Below are 6,201 nucleotides of genomic sequence, written 5' to 3' on the forward strand. Positions count from 1 at the left end.
ATTTTTTCAAGAAGTGACATGTCGATTCACAATCACATTGTGATCCTTTAAGAAGTAAAAGTAGTATCCAATTGATTCTTTAAGATATCCTATAAAATGAGCTTTCATAGATCTGGCCCTAACTTGTCCGCCATTAGTCTTTAATATAGATAAGACATCTTCAAATCTTGAGATGGCTAAAATTTGATTTCTTACCAGACCTATCTCATATGGTGTGGTAGGAATGAATTTAAAGAGAATCTTATTTAAAATATAAATAGAGATTTGTAGGGCATGTCCCTAAAGAAACATAGGTAGGTTAGTGAAGCTCATCATGGATCGACCATATCTAATAGGACTTTTTTTTTCTTTTCGATATCCCATTGAGCTGAGGCATACCAAGAGGAGTCTACTGTGAGATTATGCATTGTCCTTGAGTACCCCAAAAAATTCTCTGCTAAGGTATTCTCCTCATCAATTGGATCGAAGAACCTTGAGAGATTTTTCTGTTTGTTTTTTTACTCCATATCCAAATTTTTTGAACTTTTTAAAGATTTCAGACTGGTGTTTCATAAGAAACATATATCCATACCATGAATAATCATCGATAAAGATGATAAAGTACTGATAATCATCCATGACCTACACATCAAATGACCACATACATTGTGTATCGAGGAAGTAGTTCAGTGGTCCTTTCTCATGTCCTACAAAGGATAATTTAGTCATTTTTTCTTGAAGGCAGGACTCACAAACTGGGTACAACTCAAAATTAGTGAGTCAAGGATCCCATCCTTTTACATTTGCTAATCTGTCCTCTCCAATATGACCAAGTCTAAGATGCCATATATACTTATGGTTTAGACATCTCTAGGTCTTTTATGTCCTATGACTTTCACTAATTGCTCATTAATCTTTACAGATGCATCATCATGTAAATGATAAAGACTGTCAATTAAAAGAACTCTTGCAATCAATTTATTTCTTAAATAAATAGTACAAAAATTTTTATTGAAATTAAATTCAAATATATCTGTGCTAGCACAGACACAAAAATTAAATTTTTGCTAGCTATAGGTACATAATAACAATCTTTAAGAATTAATCTAAATCCTAATGGTAACCGCAGAGGGTATATTTCAACAATGACTGTAGCAACCCTTGCTTCATTGCTGATATGCAGGATCATTTCTCCTTTCCTCAGCTCTCTACTTTCTACTAGACCCTGCATAGTAGTACATATGTGAGCACTCATGCCAGAGTCTAATACCCAATTAAAAGTAGAGAAAATCATAGGTTAGATTCAATAATGAGCAAATTGGACTTACCTTCTAAAGGTACGTCCGTCTTTTATTTCTTAGGCTCTCCAGGTATAGCGGATAGTTATCTTCCAATAGCCATCATTATTGCAATGGAAATACTTTTCCTTGCCAGCAACAGTCTTCTTTGAAGTGTCGTTCTTCTTTAGTTTGTTCTCCTTTTTCTGCTTCTTTGTATGTTTTTTCTTTTTTCAAGTGAACTTTCTCTTGGATGAAGATGCTTGCTCACAGCGAGAATAGTACCCCTTGAACCTTTCAAGATCTCTCATTACTTACCAACATATTCATCAACTCAAGTATAGTTTAATTTGTTCATATTATAGTTCATAACAAACTAAGCAAATGAACCTGTAAGGGACTGAAGGATCAAATCCACTTGCAGTTTCCTATGAATAGGAATGCTTAGCTTCTCAAGATGTTCTATATCCTTGATCATTATCAAACAATAATCATAGACTGACTGCCCTTCATACATTTTAATATTAAAGAGTCTTTTAGATACTTCAAAGCACACCGTACGGCTCTGCTCATCATACAACTCTTACAAGGAGCAATCATGGCCTGGCAGTAGGCATATCCTCATACTGATTTGCAACTCATTTGACATCGAAGCCAGTATGTAACACTTCATCTTGTTGTCATCCTCTATCAATTTCTCCTGTGCTACCATTTGACGGGCACTTGGATGGTCAGGTAAAATAGGGGGGCATCCTGATCGAGCCATAGCCCAACTTTTCTGAACTTAAGATAATCTTAAGATTTCTGAACTAGTCCATGTTGTTTAGGCAATTAGTCGATAGGACTCTAGAAATGGGCTAATGGGTTGGAGGCTGACATGGTTAATTGCGAGAGTAGAGATTTAAGTTAGATAATTATACTCAGATTTTAAAATTTATTCTAAAAATTATAAGAAATAAATTAGACTCCCACTATTCTCATGGATCTCACACACTCTCCATGGAGATGCAAAAATTTCTATGCAATTAGGATTCTTAGTGGGTACTGCAGTTCCATCGATATGCGTGCACCTCATCTGATAGATATTGGTGACATGTTATATCGATGAGTGGACAACTATTGTCCAATGCTTCTCAAGTATGTTGCAGCAATTATCTTTAAATCATGAAGCCTCACCGTGCTTGATTATTGACCCAATCTTTAGTTAAATCGGACCACCGTTCAATGCATAGGTAAAGCCCTCATTAGGTCCCTCATCGTGCCTGGTTATTCGGCCCAACCCCATCATTACCTAGCAACATCTCATGCTAATAGGGAAGTTATATCTTTCTAATACAATTGAACTACTATAACCAGCTAAGAACAGTCAATACCAATAGGATGCCCACACTTCTACAATAGTGGAAGACTTGGAACTTAAAATTATAGGGAGGTTTGGGTTCAAGTCTCATCTAAATTAAGTCTGCACAATCTTATGTCTGACTAACTAGGTTCAAGTTAGCATAATCTTATATCTGACTAATCTAATCGGTATGAGTGAACATAAATGACTAAGCAATCTTACTCAAGATTAATCGACCAAGTTGGTCAGATAAATGAGATATGTGGGAGGGTCGCTGATGCTTTCCTTGGACACTAACTAGATTGGCAAGGTAAGCATGGTCCCAATTAAAAATCATGGTTGAGATTTATTTTAGACACTAATTGATCAATTAGAATTGAATAGGTCAGCCTAGCGACTCGGGCTCGATCCATTGAGCCACATTGGATCTTGAGTTAATCAATCCACATCAAATATGAATCAATGTGACCAACTATAACCAAACTCGATATTGAGCCCCTTTGATCAAATCCTAATCAACTATTGATTAGGTTCAATCAACTGCTCAAAATCGATAAGGGTTCTAATCTGATCTAATCAAAGATCCTAATTGTAGTCCAATCACTAGACCTAATCATTCTACACATGCCCTCATGCATAACCAAAATTCAAATTCTAAAATAATTTTTAGATTATGTTTAAGTGCATGAATTAATGGCTTAATTATGATCTCAAATTTTTTTAAATCTAAACCTAAAATCATATATCTCATATAAGATGTTTTAGATCTAAAATCTATGAAATATATATCATATATATAATTTTTCAGATCTAAACCTAACATGGCACATATCTCATACATTCAAAATCAGATATAAAAAGATGATTAAAGCTATTTGAAAATACTTTTAAAAATCATTCAACATCTTAATTTCAGATGTAATATTTTTGGTTAACTTGTTTTGGAGACGGTTTCCAAAATCAATGAACTTTTTACAATTCTTTCTCTTGATTTATGCAGGCACCCCTTCCACCATAGTCCTTCATGACAGGATGGCCTTTACCATAGATCTCAAAGAGTGTTCGGCTACTAGATCATTAATCACACTAACATATCACATATGCATGTAAAATTCAGATCAATGTATCATATACATGAAATCAGATTTCAGATCTGATATAAACAGCAAATTAAAATAAATAATCTAAATCTGAAACTAACTTTCAAATCTAAAAAGAAATCTGATCTAAATCTACTTCATGCATGTTAAAAACCCATGGCTCTCATACCACTGTTGGAGTTCGAGGTGATTAGGGCATGCTGAATTTTTTTTCGGATTACTTTAACCTAGTGGAAGCATGTATGAAATATTTTTCATATGGAGCATACAGATCTAAATCTTAAATCACCTATGGATCTTATAACATGCTGAACTAAATTTAAAGAGCAGATCTGAAATCAAAAAATTCAGAGAAGGAAGATCAATTACCCAAATCGCTATCCTTCTTCTTACTCAGATCGGATCCGACGGATGCCTAGGGTTTCTATCAAAGCCGCACACATACCTGATCTCTGTTGGTATCCACAAAAGCAAATTGTTAATCAAATACCAAGACCTATGGAGTGCTAGCTTTCTTGCAGGCCTCGTTTCTCAGCTTGGATCTCGACTCTTCTTCTAGAACTTGAAGAAGAAGGCTGTAGCATGAACCCTTCGTGTAGATTTGAAAGGGATTTGAATAGGATGCCAAGAAGAGAAGAAAGAACTTTTCTTCTTCTCTTCCTCTCTCTCTCTGATCTGATATGAGAAAGAAGTGGGACGTGAAGAGGAAGAAGGGAGGATGGCGTTGAGATGGAACTTGTGGCAAGGGATCTCACAAAGGAATACTTCATGCACGCCAATCTCCCTTCTTTTATTTTGTCACACAAAACCAATTCCAATACCCCAAACCTGATAAGATTTAATCCTAACCAATTAAATTCAAGTTTGAATTAGTTTGAATTAATTCTTATCAGTAAGAGAGTCCAAACCAGAAGGGGGAGGTGCCAACTTGCACCTCCTCTCCCTTTCTCATGCATGAAGAGAAGGGGTATGACTTTCAGTGCCCCTCTCTCCTTTTGATCGACCAAATAGAGAGAGAAATCTAGTCTATCATGGGTCAGGCAATCAATTTTAATTTAATTTTAATTTAAATTTAATTCAAATTCAATTCGAATCTGATTCAAATCAAATTTCAAAAGATTATCAATCTAATTTAATTAGGATAGAAATCCAAGTCCAACTTAGATAATTAAACTCAATTAGCTTTAAATTAATTTAACTTAATTAAATTAAATCTGATTTAAATTAATTAAGACTTGATTCATAAATTAATTAGACCCAATTTCATTGTAACACTTGTAATTAAGTCCCTCATGCTAACAATTAGTAGTTACTAAATTTATAACTTTTACAAATTGATCAAATCATCAATCTAATTGATAATTTGATTATGATCCAAGCTATTGATCAAATCAAGCTCTTTTTGTGTGTGACCTCTCAATTCTATTCTATCTGATAGTGAGATATACCGTGATCTCCATCACAATATCATCGAAACTCTTTTGATGGGCTAGAATGATTCCAACTCAACCCAATAAGGATCGTTGATCTGAAAATAACTCTAGTGAGTTCTCACAATCCACCAACGATGTCTAGTAACATATAGTGGCAACTCAGCAAAATAAAAAAATTTAAACCCGAGATATATTTTCATGTGATCGAGTTCTTCTATCGAGAGTTCCAATAGGATGCAGATCATGAAAACTCATCAAACTCTAAGATCTGTCATATGCTAAACTTAATTAGCTTGAGTCCAATCATGAATCCATAAAAATTTCTTTCTATTATCATATTGCTATAGCCATAGACTTAAGAACTCAGCCTCTTAGGTCGCATAGGACTACTCCTCAATTATTAAGATCGATAGATTCTCTATAAGTGCACACCCTACTCCTACAGCAAACCTACTACCGGCAACGAACATTGTAAGGCTCTGAATAGCTAGGGATCATATTTATGTATTATTAAACTATAGCAACCTCACTGTAAGCATCGAGATACCGTAGGTCAAAAAATTACTTACACAACTATAGCATCGAGATAATCACTGACGAGTGAGTAAACATCTAAGTGACTTCTCATTCTTGATCACACTCAGTACTGTTTTCTCTGACAACCACTTGTACTCTTGCTCCAGTGTCCCTATACTGTAGACTCGAGACTCATCTATCTGAAAGAAAAGTGATCTGTGCACTGATCTTGATGAATCAATCACCATCTCCATGATGATTCAACGATCAGGAGTAATTTAGGAGTTAATCTATAATGACACATGTCTCAAATTTCTACTCTTGAGAATATATGTCATTATCTATTAACTTCTTGGATGATTCACAGACATATTACACATGAATGAATAAAAAAATATCTATTTTATTAATTTTAATAAATAATATAAAAATATATCCTAAAATTAATATAATATGTCAGCCAATAATTGACTTTCAGATCATACATCCAAAATCTCCCATTTGACCTAAAACCAATTAGCCATGTGTCTAAGTTCCATCTTCTCAAGGTGGAT

This window comes from Elaeis guineensis, chromosome 8, assembly GCF_000442705.2.
Source record: "Elaeis guineensis isolate ETL-2024a chromosome 8, EG11, whole genome shotgun sequence".
NCBI lineage: Eukaryota > Viridiplantae > Streptophyta > Magnoliopsida > Arecales > Arecaceae > Elaeis > Elaeis guineensis.